Below are 20,901 nucleotides of genomic sequence, written 5' to 3'. Positions count from 1 at the left end.
CCCTTTTGGGATGGGGAGATTTTCTAAGCTGGTCGGTCTTCCTGGCGGGAGGCTGTGAGCTTCCGGATTGGTCTGTTGGTCAGAATAAAGCCAGAAGACTGTTTTTCTCTGCCTGCCTGCTTGCCTGCACACGGAGCAGTTTGCTCCCCTCCCCCACACCCCACTTTTTGTCAGCCCCTTCCCTTAGTTTTTGCCCTATGCAGGGTGTCTCTCCCTCACTTCCTCTGTTGCCCCTCAGGACCCATTTGTTCTACACCTTCAATCCGATCTACACCTTTGCACGTGTGTTTCTGGGCTCCCTGAGGTTTGAAAAGCTTTCCTTGCCGAACCATATTACCTGACTCTGAACCCTTCCGGAACGTTAAAAAAAAAAAAAAAAAAGGCTTCTGGAAAGGAGCCTGCTCACATAGGTCTCACCTACAGCTAGGTGTAGCCCGGCACTGAGTGGGACCAGCCCCCTAGCTAAGATGTTTCCTGTTCACAAACCCGGAAATGCATAGAACAGTGGTTCTCAACCTCCCTAATGCGGCGACCCTTTTAATACAGTTCCTCATTGCATCGTGATTCCCCCCAACCATAAAATTATTTTCATTGCTACTTCATAACTGTAATTTTGCTACTGTTATGAATTGTAATATAAGTCTCCATTTTCCAGTGGTCTTGGGGCATCTCCGTGCACAGGTTGAGAGCCACTGCCGCAGAGGATCTTGGGTGGCATGGGGAAGGGGCGGAGACCAAGAGAGTTTAGGGCATCGAGTGTGGCTTTTTGTCTTGAAGACACACAAGCAACAACCGCTGGGACTGAGATACAGCATCTGGAACTTACTACAAGAGGACCGGAACATTCCACCTATGCGGTAGTTTCAGGTTCTCGAATTTTGTGAAGGCAGACACGAAATAGGAAGGAAGAGCCGCTTTCTCCAGGTATCCAAGCTCAGCAGAACAAAGAAAAGCACCAGCAGTGTTCACGTGTGACTTTTTGCAGGCCTCCTCTGAAAGTCGTATAGCTCTCCCATCATAAAGGCTGCTAATAGCAGGGGCAGTCTGGCCCTAGCAAGAGCATTGTCAGGGCACTGTGAGGGTTGGCAGGTGGCCGGAGAGAGAGGCACACGACAGGGAGGACAGTGACAAGGATGGTGAGATTTGTGTATAAAAGGTGTGGGGGAGAGACTAGGGTACCTCACGTCTGTGTTCCCAGCACTTGAGAGGAAAGCAGAGAGGTCCTTGGCCAGCCTGGGCTACAAGTGAGATACTGTAACAAAACAAAAACAAAGCAAAGCTCCCAAAACAAAACAAGTGAAAGAATAAATAAACAAGCAAACAAATAAATAAGGTATGGGCCATCAATGGCCAGAATTACCTTTGGCTATTCATTGGCTGTTTGCTCAGGCTTTCTCACACCTGACTTACAAATACTGGCTCAGCTGGACCTTTTGGTCTCCCTGGCACCTGGGCACACACTGGCTCCCCCCCCACCGCTGCTGTGCTTTCCTTGAATGCGTTTCCATCCTTTCCTCGTGCCTAGGACCCCTCCTAGTCTCCTGCCCCTAGCTTCTGGGTAGGGTGTGTGTGCGTGTGTGTGTGTGTGTGTGTGTGTGTGTGTGTGTGTGTGTCCCTGTGTGACAGTGTGTTCTGGAGCACACTGTTTCTGAAAATCAGGGCCCCCTGGAGGGGACTGGAAGGAGGCCAGATAGAGGAATCCATGCCTACGAAATACTTCCTTCTCAGATTCCCTGCAATAGGACTGTTGCCAGGGAGCTTCCTGTGAGCCACCATTTCCAGGGCTTCCTTATGCACTGGGGTTCTGAAGGCCACCCCCACCCCCCAGGGCCTGGAGTGTGTGACTGTGGTCTTGGTGAGGTGTCTCCTGGGCAGTCGTCTCTTTGGAGATCCTGCTTTCAAGCAGCACACACTGTCCCCAGCCCAAAGCATCTTCACAGTTTAAGAGAGGACATGCCCCCAAAAATTCAAAGCATAATCCTTTCTGTTTGGGTTTGACAAACTTAATTAGAAGAAATGCTGCTAGCAGCACACAGCTCACAAGCTGACTCCGTAAGAGGCCGCAGGCAAAGGATTTCTCTGCAGCCCAGCTCAGCTGAGGGGTACAGGAAGACAGGCTTCTGAGAAGGTGGGGCTTCTGCTCCTTGCAGTTGGGGGCGGGGCAGGGAGACAGGTGTGTCTGGGACATTGACGAGGTCAGACAGCTGGAGTGGATGAAGGAGGAGAAAGGGAAGTCATTGGAGACCTGGGCAGTTACTAAAAGTCTCTCAAGGTGGGAGGTAGCTGCCTGGGTGTAAAGGAGGCGGTGCTTGGAGGAGATGATGAGCATGGACCACTGGGAGAATAACTATGAGGTAGGGTCAGAGAGAGCAGAGACTAGCACTGAAGTAAAGGATGGGTGATGGGGTGAGGGGAAGACACAGGCTAGAATACTAAGGACCTTAACATCGGCTCTTTGCTGAGGCACTACGATAAGCAACCGTTGCAGGCTCTTGAGCAGGGAAATAGCCCAAGGGAGGAGGACTATGGTTCTCAAGCACCCCTAAGATGGAAAACAGAGATTGGACTGAACATTTCTCTATCATGGCTAGGCTTGAACGGAACCTCATTAGAAAGCAGGCAGCTTGGTGAGTAAAGTGCTCGCTGAGGATGCATACGGATGTTTGGTCTTATCCACAGCACCTGTGTGAACGCCAGGTAGAGAGGTGTGCATCTGTCACCCCAGAGCTTGAGGAGGAGGAGGAGAAGGAGGAGGAGGAGGAGGAGGAGGAGGAGGAGGAGGAGGATAATGAATTTCTTGTCGACTTTCTACACACATGCATGTGCACTAGAACACACATGTGCACAGGAACTTGTACATATGCACTCAGGCACACCCGCACACATAGCACACTCACATAGGCACAAAAGGAGGGAGGAGCAGGGCTTTGACACCGAGGACTGAAACTGAGACCCAGAACTGAGGAGGGGTCTGCATGAGACCGGAGCCTGGGCTTGGTCAGTGTGAGGATTGTGCCCTGGGTTACGGCGTGCCTGGGCTTGAACTCTGGACCTGCCCACCTCACGGGCTTCTGTGCTCCGTTCCACATTCGCATCATCTCTGTCGAGGGTGACTCCAGTCTCCAAAGCCCACTTCTGCTCCCCGTCACCAAACAGCTCTTCAGGGTGACTGCCTGTTTCCTGGGTTTTTGTTTAAGAGGTGTTTGCTTACCAAGCTGCCTCAGAGAAATGTGCACTGGCGTTAGAAGCAGATCTGAGAGAAGAAGCCAGCGAGAGGAGCTGGGCACGGGCTGACAGAGTCATATGTTAGGGTGTGGCAGCTGACAAGGAGATGAGACTCAGGTGTATGTGAGAAGCTTCCTGGTGAAGGAATGACTAGGTTTGGAGACTGTACAGTGGGCAGACAGGAAGGAACCAGGAGGCAAAAGGTGGGAATTTGAGGGGAGATTGACAAGGGGAAACGGATGATGTAACTGGACCTGTGGCTCCCCGGGTGGGGACGACAGGTGGAAAGTCAGTGCTGTTAGAAGCTAGTAATTGGGACTCAGGGCTGGCTACCATAACAGCGCTGATCTTTAGGCCCCGAGGGTTGCATGATGGGGGTAGTTTTTCCCTGACAGATGAACAAAGAAACAGAGGAAGGAGAAAAAAAAAATATAAGCCACACTAGGAATACGTTTTCCTTAACACAGAGAGAGGGAGAGCGTAAGTGACATTTGGAGCCATAATACCTTTAAGTCAATATCATTACCTCTGATATTTACTGTTAGCTCACAGTGCTGGGGAAGAGGAGAAAGTTCACCCAGCTCTCTGTCTGCACCCCACCCCATCCCTGTGCGCAGGTGTAGTTCATTCTGTGCTGTCTTAAAGCCCCATATCTGCCCTTCTTCTACTGGGTGAGAACAGGAGTGGGCCTGTGCGCATACTCTCTGATACCCGCCCTAACTCAGAGTGCCCTCAGAAATCCTTCCTGGGGAGGGCCCCATTCCTTGCACCCCTTCAGGAGATCCCTGTCAGCCTCCTCCTTGAGTTGGAGTATCGAGTATGTGACATGCAGGAAACCACAGAGCTCCTCTCCACCTGCACAGAGCTGATGTAGCAAATATCTTTGCTCCCTGTCCCCAGAGCTGACCAGGCCAGTTCATCTGGCTTGTCTCAGCTTTGTGTCCACGGAAAACTCAAAGCATATGCTACCCCCAAACCTGAGGGGACATGGACAGAGAAAACCAAAGAGCCCCGCTCCTAACTCCCAGGTTCCATAAAACAAGGAGTCACGAGGATTCCCAGTTCCCAAGCCTGCAGGTCCAGTCCTGGGAAGGTCTCTGCACATAGGATCCTTACATCACTCTTTTTCATGGGCCGGCTAAGCAGAGGATAGCCACCTCTCTGCTGAGGGGCATGGATATATTCTGCTGCTTGGAATTGGGGGTGGAGACACCACAAGCTCCTTAGTCTCCAATGCTATTGGGATCACGCCACCTTGAAGGTATGTGTCAGAGTGGAGGTGCCCTAGGATTGCTCCACACCCAGTAGGAACCATAGAACCCAGATTCCCTTACACCCTGCCCTTCTGTATCCGAAATCTGTATCTCATTAAGTGGCCCCTGCTCTGAGCATGGGGTTGACCTACCTACCTCAGTAACTTCATCCCATCACTATAGTCACATATCCTGTAATCAGCAATGAAAGTGCTTGTGCTTTTCATATTGATCCCTAGGCTTGCTTCTGGAAACTTCCACAAATGGCCACAGTTCTGTCACTTAGAGGCATAGGGAAAAAGTCATTTCATTGTGATTGTTCTTGAAGGATCATCTTTCCAGTTGGTCCTTGCCTGGCTTAACGGTGCTAATTCTTTTAGTTTGTGTCACCTATGTCATACATGTCAAATGCAGGTCATCTTAGACATGTCACTCAAAGCTTGGGTTTATGTGGTCTTTACTCATTGCCGCTGTGGTCTCCAGACCTGCTTGGAGTGAGACCAATACCTCTTCCTTCAAAAATAGCACGTGTGTCTTAAAGCGGGCAAGGTGCAGCTAGGTGCCAGGATGGACACACAGCTCAGCAGCTTCCTATAAAGCCATCACCAGGACCATTTATTCTAGGTGGCAGCAGGTGCTTTTAAGCCATGCCTTCTTTTATCCATGCCTCTGAATTTGGATTCTCAGGGGCAGGCACCTGTCACTTCCATCAGTTGGGACTTCTATGTGGTCCTATTCTGTCTTCTAATAAGATGTGCCACTTCTCTTTACTTGAAGTCATCCCAAATCTGGTCAATTGACTGGTTATCTTTAAGCCAAGTCATTGATAACAACATTTTGGCAGGACCAAGGACACAGGTGGCTTCTTGATCCAGGTGACATACATCTCCCTGAGTTGACTGCCTAATTGCCAGTTTTCAACTGGTTACTGGCCCTATCTGATCTTTCTGTCACCCAGCACACTCATTCTTAGTTATCCACGAGACACTTCTGTGAAACTTGCTGAGGGTCATGGAACTCAAGTTGAACAGTTGGCAAAGGAAATCACCTATTGGCCTGGCTTCTTGGGGAGCCCCTTGTGGACCCCAAGGACTCATTGTTTTTCTGATAACTTGTGTGCTCTCTGTCATAGAATCATCTTCTCCTCTTCCTCCTCCTTCTTCTTCCTCTTCTTCTTTTCTCTCCCCCCCCCCTTATTGAATGAAGTGTTTTCATGTAGTTTGCTGCCCTACACACTTCTGACCTTCCTACTCTAGATTTCCCAGTACAGGGATCACAGACACGCACCACCACATCCACTTTGTTCTAGAATCTTGGCACTGATCTCCTTGTCTGTATTTCAGAGTACTCTTCCCCATCTTTGGTGAAAACCAAACTTAGATTTGTCTTTTGGGGGGTATCATAGCCCCATCCTCACTCGTCATCCATCAAAGACCATTAACCTAGAACTCAGTCAAGCTATATCTACCAGTTCTGCTGGAAGCAGGTAACATAAAGCTGAAAGATTTAGGTACTGGATTGGTCCACAGGGAGCTAAGGTCCTGGGGTGTTATATGGTTCTTGGGACCCGATTCCCAGTAATGAGGTATCTAAGGATACACACAGACCCCAGAGGAGCAGTAAGCAGATCTTGGGAGCCCATGGGTTATGGCAACACCTTATGGAAATATCCTTCTTTTCCATAGAGGCCCTTGGACTAAAAAGCTACAGGCATCTTGATTTGCTTATAGAGAGGCAATGCCAGGCTCACAGTGGAGGCTTCTTGGCTTGTACTTGGGTTGAGAAGGGCCTAAAAATGAGACCCAATAAGCTTGATTAAAGGCCTGGTCCAGGACAGAGTTAAAACAGGGCTGGCGAACTTAGGGAGTACTGCCTAGTCCTGGGGTCACTGTGAAAGTGATGGAGGTGTAACACTGATTCTGAGAGCACGCAGGTCACAGGACCACGAGCCGATCCCATTCAGAAGCCTGTAACCTCAGCTTTCTCAATTCCTGTGACATCTTTTCAATGTGCTAGAACTTGGAACTGGCAGCACGGGGCGATGGAGTCTTAGAACATGCATTGTCATGTTGCTAACAGGACTGTGCCTGCATAACCACACCGGTGTGGCTTCTTGGGAGCAGGGCTGGAGACTTCATAGGGGATGAGAAAGAGGCTCGATTACTAGGAGAGAGTTATAGCTGAGGGAATTGTACCCTTCCCATGCCTTCCCTTCAACTGCTAACTCCTCATGCAGCTCAACAAACCAGGGGATCCACAGAGAAAAGGCAATTTCTACTTTACAGGCCGGGTGCCACCATTGCCAGGGTAGACCTCACTTAGTCTTATGGAGTGGTCACTGCTTTGGTCCCTGACCTCTCCTTCTGCTGGCTCCAAGGTGTGAGTCAGGAGGAGACTGGCATTTCCTGTTACAGGATCTGGGCTGCCGCGACACCCACCCCACCCCACCCCCGCCCGCCCCTCCGCCTCACCTGGCCTATAGCATTTGTCCCTGTGTTTACAATTAGGAGGAAGAGGTTTCCTGTGCTTAGCCAACCTGCTTATGGATGGCTATATCCCAGGCTCCACTCTGCCCAAGTCTCTCCACAATGGGGAACAAATGTGCGCAGGATAGTCTGGTTCCTCGAGGGACTCTGTTGAGAGTAGGACTGGTGATGGTGCACCTGGAGCCATCAGCAGATACAGGTGCAATGGTTCACATGGCCAGCTCCATAGGGACCTAGGAGAGAAACTCTGGACATGTTTGTGAGGGGGCTCATATACTGAGTTTATTGAGGAGGGTCCAGTGGGGACTCAATGCTGGATCCATTCCAGCTTTCCAGTCAATCCTCTCAATAAAGAGACACGGCAGTCGGGCTTCACAGACTGGCCAATGGTACTGGCATAGGATGGATGCAGGAACTACTTAACCAGCGGCTGGCTTCTGTGGACCTCCAGCCCCCTACAGAAATTGGACCTGTTACTGCTGATTTAACCCTCCACAGACCTGTAAGCAAGATGCTAATTATTCACAGTGCCAGTGAGGAACTCAACACACATAGACAGAAGGGGCTCCTGCCAGGACGCTGGGATGTTTGGTCCCCTTGGTCCTTCACAAAACTGGAGGCCCACGAGTTAGGGGCGTGACCAGGGCAAGCTCCCTGCCCCTTCACCTCCCAAGCACCTATTTCCAATTGTCTCTCCCTAGGCTGGGGGTGACTTCTCCACTGTAGCCCCACCCCAAGTGCTGGAGGAGACCTCCTTAATTGGGTCCATGAGAACTTTATTACTGGACAGCTACCTCCTTTGCTTCTCCTGTAACAAATTATCCTAATGATGTGACCCGGGACCAGATGTTAATTGCAATGGAAAGTAATCAATTTTCTTTACTGAGCAGAAGCTCGTGGGCAGGTTTCCTTGGGAGCGGAAACGGGTGTCTTAATGAGGAATGCACCCGAGGTGCCCATCTGGGCCTGCCCCTACCTGTTCTTCCTCCATGCCACTCTCAGCCCTTTCTTATAGGGACAGTAGTGAGGCCACCTCTTTCGCTGATAGCAAGAGTAATCGACGATGCCTCCAGACCAAGCCTCTCCAGGCCACCTACCTTGCAAGAGTTTCTGCAGTCCCCAGGCTTACTTAGTTTTCCTTCCTAGCACCGAGGCCGCTGTCATTATCTCAGAGGCCTCTCCAGCCTGGCCTTCCTTTCTCTAGCTTGCACCCCTCTGCAGCTCAGTCCTGTCCCTGCTGTACTTGTCAATGTCACTCTAGTTCCACCCCTTTCTTGTCCCCAGGCGGCATGCCTCTCCCAAAGGTGACTGTCACGTCTCCAACTCTGGCTTCATTTGAGCCTCCTAGTCTCCGCGGTGAGGAATGAAGAATTCTGGCTGCTACCTCCCTCCTCCCCCGCCCTCCCCCCCCCATTTCTGTTTTGCCGTGACTTGTGATTCTCCCGGAGCTTGGAGCTCTGGGTAGAGAGCCGGAGTCTTGGGGTCTGCCTTCATCTTGGTTGAGAAGCTGTGGAAGGCTTCTGTGGTTCACCTGGACCTGTGTCTACAATCAGGAGCAAGGGCAGGCTCCGGTTCTACCTGGCCTAGAGATCAGTTTATGCAAGTTCTAGAGGGGATCTATTGAAGGGCAGCTCCACTTAGAAGCATAGCCAGTTTCTTGGGTTTTAATACTATTTGCCTTCAGCTGGGTATGCTACTCTGACGGGTGAAGGGGACCTTGAGGGTGGGGGACAGTATGGAGGGGTAAAGAGAAAAAGAGGCCCGAAGGGAGTCCTGAAGTAGAGGTATCCATGGTCTGTTTCGGTTCACCTTAAACCAGACACTACCTCTCACTCACCCCAGTTGTGCTTGGCCAAGGCAGAAGGCTGCTGCTGCCCCTGCCTGTCCCCATTCCTGGCTGGTTAGCATGGTGGATGGAGGTGGGTAATTGGTCCCCAGTGGTTCTGACAGGCTGGGGCACCTGAAGGGAGGAGCCAAGAGCTCAGGGAAGAGGCGGAGTCAGAAAGGGCCACTGGGGTGGCCAAGGACAAATTCCCCAGACTTTACAAATTCCCTGTTAGTCTACAATTCTATTAAGTAGGATAATGGATTTTAAAACGCCTCGGAAAGCTGAGAGTGCTGTAAGATGGGCGGGACTGTTGTTAACAGCCGCATTCTTCTCAGAGCTTCGAGAGCAAATAAATCAGACGCTTCTTGCACCGAACTGAGCAAGTCCCTCGGAAGCGTTCATTGCGGGGACATAAACACATATATATTATAAACCCCAAATTAAAGGGAAACGGCGCTTAGGGGAAGCCAGGCTCTTATTTTTTAGCTTTATTATTATAAAATCCTAAAAATGCTGGGAAAGGAGGTTTGGGTGGGGAGGCTCATGTCAGCCTCAGCGGGGTGTGTTTGGGATCCTAGGGCAGGGAGCAGTTGAGGGGTGTACCGCCTCCCAGAGCAGGCTGAGAGAAGGGAAGGCAGGACGGGCCAGCTGGCCCGCTTTGAGTTCCTACGTCCATAGCACCAACTGGCCTTTTAGGCTCCGCACCCAGCCCCAATCTGCTGACTGGCTCCCCCTCTTCTGCCGTGTTCCTTTTCTGTCTGTCTGGGCATCTCACCAGCAGCCCACTCACTTCTCACTTCCCGCCTGTGCTCCTTGGCTCCATTCTGCCTCCTGCAGGCTGTAGTTACACACCTACAACGGAAGGGCAGGGGCCTCATTCTGTCTGCCGGTCTCCCTCGCCTCGGGGAAGGCGGGTGCTGGTGGGTGCTCAGAAACTGTGTGCTGAATAGACAGCTGGAGGGAGGGAGGGATAAAGGAGTGCCATAGGGCAGGGCCGTCTTTACTCTTTGCTGCCCCTTGGCCCCGACGGCTTTTTTTTAATGATTCCCCCTCCTACCCAAGCCAATGGCTGGTTTATTGAGAAAGTGTGTAAGCTGAGGTGGGGCTGCACCCCAGTTGGGTTGTGGTCTTATTATTTTTTTTTCTCTTGTACCTCATTAAGCTTAGCTTCCAATTACGTGTTAATGATGCTGGCTGCCTTTTGTAGGCTGGAGTTTACTGCAGTGTCTTTAAATTTAATCACCTCCATAATGGCCAGCTATGGCATCGCAAATAAGAGGCCACGGGGGTGGGGGTGGGGGTGGGGGCGGGGGAGTACAGTCCTTTGCTCCTGAATGAGCCAGCAAGATCTGAGATTCCCGCGGAAGCTAGAAAAGTCCTTCAATGTCTCCTTATCCCAGAGACGTCTAAGAGATTCTAAGGGCTGTCTTCTACACCTCAACAGGCTTCCCTCGGCTTCCTCACTTCTAGGAGTACCAAGAAAGAGAAAGAGGGCAGACTCGGGAAAGGGCTGGCTTCTTGCTAGGGTAGGGACATGAGCAGGCCCGGAAAGGTTTCTCCTGAGAGAGTGCCTGAGTTCTTGAGAAATCTGGTGACCATTGCTGGTCCTTCCCTCCATCTCTTGTATAGGCAGATGGTCCATCGCACTGGAGAGGACAGAGGGGTTTAGCTAATGTCTCATTATCATGAGCATCTTATTCTCGGTTTTGCCCTTCACTTCAGTTCTGATGAATTGTGTGATGATGATGATGATGATGATGATGATGATGAAGAAGAAGAAGAAGAAGAAGAAGAAGAAGAAGAAGAAGAAGAAGAAGAAGAAGAAGAAGAATATGTACGTATTTGGGACATCCAGGTCACACATTACAGTGAACCATGGCTGGAGCTTTAAGGCTCTTCTCAGCTTGTGGCCTCAATTCTCTGGGTGAGTCCCCCTTTTAACTTACCTAAGGGTGAGTTGGAGTGGAAGGCTGGCCCTCCTAAAGCCCCAAAGATTGCGGAGAAGCAGAGAGCTGCTCTCCGCACTTGCCTCCCTCCTGGACAGGCTGTCATACTTTCTCACCCGGAGAACACCACTCAGCTCCTCCTTTCTCCGCACCACCCCACTGGGAAGCATCTGCCACCCTCAGAGCATGCATGCAATGGTCTTCTCTCTGGCAACTTCCCGTCTCATCTGTACCACACTCCGGAGTGCCTGCGATCCCCAGAGCCTTCTCCCCTGGGATGGAAGTCTGTGCCCAAGCTCTCTCCTCACTCGTCCCTCCAGCCCTGTCCTCACCATGTTCCTGGCGAGGTCACACTCCTGTCCTCTGTCTCTACACTCTAGCCTCTGCTGCTTCTGCCACTTTGCCACAAGTGACTCACCGACCGTATGCCTCCATTTTCTACCTCTCTCCCACCTCCCATCCATCCACCACCTCTTTCCATGCCTCTACAGTCTATCCATCTGCCACCCACCCATCGTTCTACGTATCTGCCATCCATTCCTTCATCCATCCACCTACCTTCCGCCCACTGCCATTCATCTCTCCATCCACCACTCCCCCTTCCTCCACCATGTCTCCCTTCTGCCAACTATCGCTCCTCCCCATCACCCATCCCTCCCTCCGTGATCCATTCCTACACCATTCACCTGTCATTCACCCACCCATTCACCATGCACTTATTTATTTATCCATCCACCCGTAATTTATCATTCATCCCTTTCAGCCCACTCATCCATTTACCTGCTTATCCATCCATCCATCCATCCATCCATCCACTACCCATCATCCTACCCATTTATCCACTAGCTATAATTCATTCATGATGCATCCATCCATCCATCCATCCATCTATTACTCATACATCTATCTACCCACCACCAACCCCTCAACCCACCATCCATCCATCATCTTCTATCCATCTCTTCATCTACCATCTAGCATTCATTCATGATCATCTGTCTATCTACCCATCAGGATTCAGGGCATACTTGATCTAGGCCCTGTATTCATCCTGGAATCAAGCATACCCTCCAGCCTTCAGAGAGCCACACTAGAATACAGAATATAAACAATTATGTCACAAGATCTGAAGGCTACTGGAGGAGGCACTCTCTAAGGTGAGCCCTAAGTCACAACTGTGTTTAGCTCAGGCCCTTAGCTCTGAAATCTGAGCTCTTGTAATGCTGAAGCTGTGCCCTACTGATCAGGTGCTTTGGAGGGCTTGACCGGTTCACTGACGTGAGGGCCTTACAAGTGTGCCGGGGTAGGGACTACATAGTCTCACATGAACACTACTTTACATGGGGTAAAGACAGAAGGGAATCTGGCTCTGGCATGGAATGGGGTTTGCGGTGGCAGGGTGGTGCCCTCTGTCCCTCCAACACTTGACATAGGTGATGGAAAGTTTGGATGAGCTAAGAGAATGTCTCAGATCCGATTGCATAGACCCTTCTGGGAGGACACTCAGGTGACTATTGGTCACCAGCACTCCCACCTGCCTATCCTGACTTCTGAATCTGCAGGACCTTCCCAGGAGAGCCCTGTCCTGCCTGGTTCTCCCCTGACCAATACTCACTAATGGGCTCACTGAGAACGATATGGGGGAAGCAACCACACAGGGGAGCTTTAAGGAGGGGGAGCTCCCAGCCTGCAAGGAGACTCCAGCCCTGTCTTTAGGCTGGTCCTTAAATCAACCTGGTAAGGGAGCCAAAGAAAAAAAGTAGAAAATATGAAAAGATCACAGTTAGCTTCAGTGGATTGCAGCCGAAAGCTTCTGCCGAGTATTATAGCTGATCCTGCCACAGGGAGGGAAATGGGTGATTGTGAGACAGTGGATATGTGCGTTTTACCTTCTACACTTGCTATATACCATAAATATTCAGGATAAAATACATTCTGAGAATAGTATAGAGAAATAAGAGGTAAGGTTCAGTGGTAGTGTATGCACATAGCATGTACATGACCCTGGGTTCAACATGGCATCAGACCCCCAAAGGAACAAGAACAGGGGGCATACTGATTAATGTGTCCAGCCTAGTATATAACAAACAAAAATTCAATATAAAACACCCGACAAATGCTGGCTTAGAACTTGCTGAGGGCCACATAGTGTTTTAAAGTCCAGGCATCTGTTTGCAGAGATCATTTCATGATGGTGAGAAGGGCACAGGCTTCTCAGAGGTGGACAGCTGGTGACAGCAGCTGAGCCCATGCAGGCTGGGCCTCACCACTCTCTTGTCCTGTCCTCTGGAGGGTCTAGGAATCTCAGGTTCTGTGAAGTTCAGACTTAGCTGACCTGGCCTACCTAAAGTCTGTAACTGAATCTGCTCCACATGCAAGCAAGGCTCCTGGTCCTTCACCTAGCACTCACTCTGAGGATGGGGGAAGAAGGCTACAGCAGCTGGCTCACTGCTTTCTGAGGTTCTGCTTCTTCGCTGTAAGAAGGCAAAGGTGGGTAGATCTGCGCACGTACACATGTCTCTCTCTCTCTCTCTCTCTCTCTCTCTCTGTGTGTGTGTGTGTGTGTGTGAGAGAGAGAGAGAGAGAGAGAGAGAGAGAGAGAGAGAGAGAGAGAGAATAATCCGCTTTCTACCTATGAGAAAACTAGGAAGCACCAAATCTCTTTCTAGAACACAGCTCAACACAGAACACAGAAGTAGGTCAGAAGGGCCCGTAAGGCTTATTAATCCCTTCATTGATTCAACAAATGTAAAATATTTACGGTCCGTGCACTGAAACTCTTGTGTACTTTGCTCATGGAAAACTCACTCTCGGGCTGTTAACTGCTGCTTTACAAACAGGGCTGGCATGATGCTTCCCTCTCCAGAAAGCTGAGCCCAGGATCCCATGCCCGGGTGAAAACATGATACCCACACACTCCTGAGTGACCTGGCAAAGCTGAGTGATTCTGGTGTCTGTCATCCTGAGCTGCCTGGCAACTACTAGGTTAGTCAAAAGAGTTGAGATGCCAGTACCAGGCAGGCAGAGGGGGTATTTGCCATCAGGAAAAGCAAGAACTCCAGAAGGCAAGCTGGGGAAATGGCAGGGGCAGAGAGCGATCTTACTTTCAAGTGTTCTGGACAGTACTGGTTGCTTGAGGACACCCCTGGGTGTTGGGTTTCCATGCTGAAGAATTGCAGTGTGTTTAGATCACATTTCAGGAAGATGTCCCCAAATGGCAGTTAGAATGAATGTTTAAAAGTTTTGATGCTTGAAGGAGGCGGTCTACAGCCAGCTGAAAACGCTATCCTACATTCTCCTCAATCTCCAGATGGCTCATGTCTAATGCAGACGCCTGTAATATCCAGCCCTGGGACTTTTCCTCCTCAGCCAGGCGCCATGCCACATCTGTATACCACCCTCCCCTCCCTTTTTTTTTTTTTTTTGACAGCACAGTTCAATTCATTCTCTTATTTGATTCTGATTTTTTTTTAATGTTCTACAGAAGAGAAAATAGAAGCCTAAAGAAGAACGTATGTGCAGGTCACTACAGAGACCCACAAAGCCTAGATTCCTGATGTATCAGTCTTGGGCCTTTCAGTGCCCTAAGCCACGCCCTGCTGTATGGAAGGCGACCAGATCAGAGCATCATAGAAGCTGGGTGAATTTTTCCCTAACCCCTTGAGTCTGCGGTGTCTGGAGCCCGAAGCTCCACCTCTCCCTCCTCCTACACAGGGCACGGACTCTTGGAGTCCTGTGGTGCTGAGCTTGCTTCTTTGCCTCTCCTCCTTCAAGACTTACTGAGGGATGGGGCAGAGATGCTCGATGAGGGAAGGGGAGGAGGGGTGGCAGAGAGATAGATGGACTGACTGATGGAAGGAAGCACGCAGGTTGGTCGGTGGGAGGGGGCCCATTTTGGCTTCCCCAGTCTAGTTATCTCATTTATGGGGATGGGGGAGGGGAGGCTCTGTACTTCCTGAGCTGCTAAATGCTGTCACAAAAACATTTATTAATATGCAAATTCTAAGTGGCAATCTGGACCCAGTCGGGTTGTGCTAATTTGCACATTAATATCTGTCTTCAGGCTGGCCTCAGCCCTGGAGAGGGAAGCTTTAGGGCTTGGGAAGGGGGCTGGGGAGGGAGGCTGCAGGTGGGCTATGGTGGGGAGGGGCCACAGGCATCTCCAGGCGAGGGGGCAGGGCCCCAGCCAGTCTGTGGCAGAGGGACCAGAGGCATCTTGCTTTGCAGGGTCAATCTGTGTCAAGACAGGCCTAGGACACTGACCTCAGGGCCCCAGGGTCACAGAAGCCTAGTCTATCGGTGCAGTGTGATGTCAGGGACAGCTGCTAAGAAGCAGGGCAAGTTCAGCATGTGGAGAAATACCCGGGGGACAATGTGAGGCACTTGGACAAGGCAGCATCCACTGTCCTGACCCTCAGTCATGGGCATTTTTTGGAGAAAGGGAAAGGCTAAGGGGCATCCTCTGATTTGTTTGTTCGTTGCTTACTTTTCCCCACACAGGTGGTCTGTTGTCGCAGGAGTTCATGTGTCCCTAGTAAGCTCACTGATAAGTACAGGACCAGGTTTGCTATGTCACCACTATCTTGTATCTCTAAACATACCTGCCTGGTGGGCATTGTTAGGACAATGCAGTCTCTATCCTGAACTGTGGTGGTGCTAGCAGCAAGGGGTTTTCAGGGAAAGAGAGTTGCCACTGTGTGTTAACCCACTCCCTGTCTAGCTAGTTCACAAAGTCCTACTAACTGGCTTTTCAGCCCTGGGGCCAATGTGTCGCCTTCTCTCCGTCTCCCCAACCTGCTGACTGGCTTTAGTCGAACGCGTGGCATCCTTTTTCAGGTTCTGCCCTGTTTCTATGACAATGTGCCACACATCTAGTTTCATGTCTATAATTGCTTCATATGTGACTCCTCTTTTCATGACCACACAGGGAGCCTTTTCCACAGTACCTCGCGGGGACCATATGTTTTTTGTCTGTTTTCAATATACATGTATCAGAACTATCTTTTTCCAAAGTCTTTCTACCCATTAACATATTAAACTTTGACACAAACCTGAAGAGTGACCAGCACATTTTAGTCACTATAAACTAAACTTGCAATTCTAAATATGGTCACTAGGTGGTGATATGTGCTTGGGTGTGCTTTTTTTTTTTTTTTTTTTTTTTTCCTCTCTCCCCTAGAGAATATTCCTGGGACCATAAATCAGCGTATTTATCTTTCTCAGTTTTTTTCTTGTTTGATCTACCTGCTTATGTTCCAGGCACATCTCCCTCCAGTTTAGCCCTCATAAAATGAATCTGATGACAAAATGGGACATACAGATGTACAAAGATATTGTGGGAAGCCTGTTGAAACCAAGTGTTCTGGAAGCGAAGAGGAAGGGATAACTGACTCAAAGGAGGGGAGGAAGTGAGCAGGGGGAAAATCAGAGTTTATAGGAAGTGTGTGTGCCGAGGTGAAGGGACGGGCCCTCCATGGGATGAAAAAAGAAGCCCAAATAGACCCGCAGGAATAAAGGCTTCAAGGTGTCAGGGGAAGAAGACACGTGGCTGAGGAAGAGTCCTCACAGGAACAGCAGGCTCTGGGGACAGCAAGTTTTAACACCTTGTCCTGGACTATAAGGGTGGGGCAGAGACAGTGTGCTGGGTTGAGGTGTGACAGAGGTACTTGGTCTGTGGTAGTATGGGGAGGTAGAGAGAGAGAGAAAAAAAAAGTGACAGCATTGGCCGTAAGTGGAAGAAGTCCAATTTCTTCCTTGCAGGGCTAAAAGAAGGCCATGCTGGAGGCAAACCACCAGATAAGGCTGGATGGGGTGGCACTCCTTGATGACAACTGAGCCACCCAGAGCTAGAGACAGTGTAGATGAAGACGCCATTAAAGGAGAGAGGAACACATGCTTCCCACTAATTATCCCTGGAAAAAGTCAAAATAGAACTTTTGATTGAATTAAATTAACTTGAACATGGTGCCATTAAAGGAGAGAATGGGAAAGTCTGATAAAACAAGGCCGTAAAGAAAGCGCACCTAGGTACAATGCAGCCCTGTCTCCATAATCCTTAACTGTTATGGTCCTAAATAGTTTCTTGTTTCCTAAATTGTTTCCCCTCTAGGGCTTGAGAGAAGCAGTCCCTGACTAACCACGCACTCCTCACTTTGTTCTCATACCTCAGGGTGTGTGCAAAGCCCGATTCTGCGAATTCTCTCTGCATCGAGACAGCTTTATTGCTTTCTATAGAATAAGTTTGTACTCTCAGTGACCTGAAGAAGAAGCCACCAGCAGGGGGAAAAAATTGATTCACCGTGTGTCTTATCTACTCCTGGGGCGTTCTGGGGCCTAGTCCAAGCGATGGTTTTAGGATGATGCATCCCCAGGGCTGAGCCCACTGGCTTTTGTGCTCCCAGGCCCTGTTGAGCTCAGCTGGGAACATCACTTTGATCTTCACTGGAGGTGCAGATTCTGATGGCATTGGAACCTGCTTTGCTTCATGCCCAAATCTTGTTAGCAGAGACCTGGGAAGCAGCCTTCCTCCATGTCCTCTTCCTCCTCACTCCCCTTTGCCACAGCAGGGTGATTCCAGAATGCGAAGTTAGGCCAATGTAGTTTCACAGCAAAGCTGAATATAAGCCTCGGAATAGGCCCCCGGGATAGCCTACCCATAGAGGGTAGGGAGCTTGGGCATCCTGCCCTGTGCCCTTGCTGGCCTCTGCATTGGTTCACAAAAAACCCTTCACCCTAATGGATATTCATCAGAATCTATGGGCTTCCTGGTACTGAGCCTGAGACTGAGGCAGGACCCTGCATGCCAGCACCACACTCTGAGAGCACTGCGTCCAGTTTCTCTTTCTCTCTGGGCAAACAGAGACTCTGAACTCCAGGGCGCCGGGACCTGACTGGCTCTGCTAGGCAGGTAGAAGAGTCTACTGTTTTCCAAGGCTGGGGTCCTTCTCTATGTTGGGTAGACACTTGTTCAGCAGCCATCAGAGTAAGGCATCTCTTTTCTCCCCTGTACTTTTGTTTCTTCTGGCTCCGATTCCAGTAGAGACTGAAGCTGTTGTCCCTGGCACACTAAGACTCAAACCAAAGCCCAGGGAAGCAGCCACAGGAAAGGAAGTATTATTACATTAAAATTAAGAACAAAGACCCAGCCTTGAGCTAGCCTGGACTGTCGGGGGGGGGGGGATCCACTTTCCTCCATTCCCATCTTAGACAAAGCTCGGCAGGGATCTTCCCTGTCATTAGCCTTGCTTTGAGGCAACACCTCTGACTGTGGCTAATATTGTAGTGTGCCTTAGGTCTGTTTTTAGAAGCAGGTTTTATTGAGAGAAGAGAAAAGAAGAGGGTCCCTCTGAGGTACAAGAGGGAGAAGGAAGCGGAAGGATGTGGGTAACGTAATACATTAATCAGGCTTGATCACAAGGGTACCAGAAGTCCTGTAGGAAGAGATGGGAGTCAGGGAGGAAAACTGTCCTTTCTTCTCAAGCAGACAACCTGATGGTTTCTGCCTCTTCCCTCTTCTCCTTCCTTCCTCTTCCTCCATTTTCTTCACTTCTTCCTAACCCATTGGTTCCCTTTCCTTCCCCTCTCCTGAGGACCAGCACTGTCTGGCCTGTGTTTATCCCTGGGGTAAAATACTGTTCCTCGTTCACTTCCCTGTTGCAGACCCCTCTCTGTTCCTAAGGAGCCTGGGCCTCAGCAGCAAAGTCCTTTTAGGTTTGCCTCTGCAACTCATTAGCATAATGGGCCATACAAGGAGCAGTTATCACAATAAGTACTAGTGGGAGGGAGAGAGGGAGGCACAGGACTTCTCAGTGTTTCTTCAGGGTACAGCGAGGACACCTCTAATCACAAGCTCACCCCACGCCACCCTTGTCACCTTCCTTTGGCACCCATCTCTTTGCTTCTGCCTGGAGCTATTCAGCCCTTGTCACCTTGGATGTATCTTTTTGTCCGGGAGACCTTGCCTGGCACCCTACAGCTGCTCTTGGGCCATTCCGCCAGCTCATCATTCTCCAGGCTTTTCCTTGGTACTTCTATGATCCAGACACTGTGGCTGCCTCGTGATGGACAGTATGGGGACACCTGGGGCTCTCAGTTTCCTTCACCCAGTACCTTCAGGACAGGGGGGCCACCTCACAGCTAGTTCCCGATGCTCAGTTTAAAGTTAGAAGAAACACAGAGCTTGAGAGAAATCAATAAGGCTGACATCTGGGAGCAGCCCTGAAACGCGAGGCCGATGCAACATGAGGCTCAGACTAACTCTGCCATGTCCAGATATAACAACGCAGAGCACAACTGGGTGTGAAACAGAAGGAGGGAACATTTCAAATCACCAGCACTGATGTCCCTTGTCAGTCAGCCCAGTCCTCTTCTGGTCCAAACCCATGTCCACAGAGTGACTGTCTAGCTGCGAGCATGACAGGCTACCAGAATGCAAGGCTCCTAAAATTTATGGCTAGACTTTATGACAATGGAAATATTTTTTTAATTGAGGCTTGCACCACCATTACACTGCTAATTTAATTATTCCCTATATTTCATCCATCACCATCTGATCCTCGGGAAGCAAATAGCCTGTCTTCTTGACAAGAAAGCACCAAATTGATTAAAAGTGTGTGCAGGATGGAGCTGGGCTGTGATCTGCTCACCCAGGCTGGACTTCTGGGTGCGCGCAGGGGAGAAGAAGGAAGCAAAGCTCACAAATACACACTTTCCAAGACTGTCTCCTCCCGGAAATGCACCCTGCTCTGCACAGCGGCTACACAGCCGCAGCCCAAATACGACATAGGCAGGTGAGCACATGTTAGACACATTCACAGATTAAAGCCTCCAGAGTGCCAAGCACAGCCTTCCTGCACCGATTCGGTGCCACACAGTCATGTATGGGCAAAGAATGGCTTCTCAACAATGCCTGTCAGAGACAGCCTGGACACCTCACACACAGTCACGTGACACTTGGGGCCTTTGGTGCTACATGGGAGCCAGAGAAAAATCCATGCTCAAGAAGTATTATAATCTCATGCCATAGCCTTCCTTCTGAGGTGGTGGTTCAGTTCCTCACACGGGTGTCGTCTCACCGCTGAAGAAAGTGAGAGAAACAAACATTTCTTCCCAGAACAGGCTGGTTAGAGGAGAGACCTCTGAGCTGAGTACTAAGTCTGGCTGCAGTTCCACATCTATGCCTCACCCAGCCACCTCCCAGAACACTTGCAAAGAAGGAAATGTATTTATTTACTGACTTCAGACAGGGTTGATAGCTCCCGGCAGTTCTCTCTCATATTCCTTAGATAGCAGAAGATTGTCTTGCTGTCTTGATCCTCCCGTCTCCACCTCTCAAGGCCTAGGATTCCAGGCATGTACCACCATGCCCAGTTTATGTGGGCCAACAATCGAACAACGCGCCTTGCACATGATAGGCACTTTATTAGTTGGTCTACCTCCCCAGTCCCAAAATAGCTTCAGAGGCCACCCGCAGCAGCCACTTCCTCAGCTTCCCAGTCCCCTTTTTTGTCCTGTGTTACAGTGACGTCTACTGTATACACACACACACACACACACACACACACACACACACTGAGAAATGGAGAGAGAGAAACAGAGATAGATTATCATGGTCGGCTATCTGAGAGGGCCAGAGTCTGTTTTACTAAAAAGTTTCTTGAGGAAGAGAGCTGGTTGGGATGGGGACAGAACAGGTAGGGGAGGCAGGGCTGATGGGATACTCAGAAGGCTTCAGGGTTTCTGCTGGTCCTAGTTCAGAGTCCTTGCAAAGGGGCTTCCTGGTTACTTCATGCCAAAGCCCCTCCCCTTTCTGGCCTACCATCATCTCCACTCTCCTTGGGAAATCTTGATGCTAGCTTGTCTGTGGATTGTCCCTCTCCTCAGCATCTTTCCATGAAAGCAAACGTTTTGTCTGTCCTTTCCCATACTTTGGTGCCCCACTTCCTAATGGACAGCTGGACACTGAGCTCTAGTGACATGCCTGAAGTAGGTGGAAGAACAGGACGCCTTGGGAAGGTGGCTTTTGTACCCCCTTTCCTGCCCCATCTCCGTCAAGGCACTCGCAGCTCAGCCAGGCACCACAGAAGTGCACCCACCTCAGACCCAGGTGTGACTGATGCATCCCCCTAGATTCTAGAGTCTAGAATTTGTGCAGAACCACTCCA

At 50.1% G+C, this 20,901-nt stretch overlaps 1 protein-coding gene and 2 long non-coding RNA genes across 44 annotated transcripts in view; 2 read left to right on the top strand and 1 right to left on the bottom strand.

Annotated features, from left to right (window-relative positions):
* The window catches only part of CELF4 (CUGBP Elav-like family member 4), a 280,175-nt gene that overhangs the window by 93,271 nt on the left and 166,003 nt on the right, over positions 1–20,901 (bottom strand). The gene's annotated exons all lie outside the window — the stretch shown is intronic.
* LOC311596597 overlaps positions 1–20,901 on the top strand; it is a 43,732-nt gene that overhangs the window by 1,190 nt on the left and 21,641 nt on the right. The window lies entirely within an intron of this gene.
* On the top strand, positions 2,263–15,891 carry LOC311596596. Its single transcript, XR_014778901.1, has 3 exons — positions 2,263–2,354; positions 13,605–13,723; positions 14,223–15,891. It is a non-coding gene; the product is annotated as an uncharacterized lncRNA (long non-coding RNA).

The sequence above is a fragment of the Acomys minous genome (genome assembly GCF_964271855.1).
Source record: "Acomys minous genome assembly, chromosome: 4".
Lineage (NCBI taxonomy): Eukaryota > Metazoa > Chordata > Mammalia > Rodentia > Muridae > Acomys > Acomys minous.
This window is presented reverse-complemented; position numbering and strand designations above follow the sequence as displayed.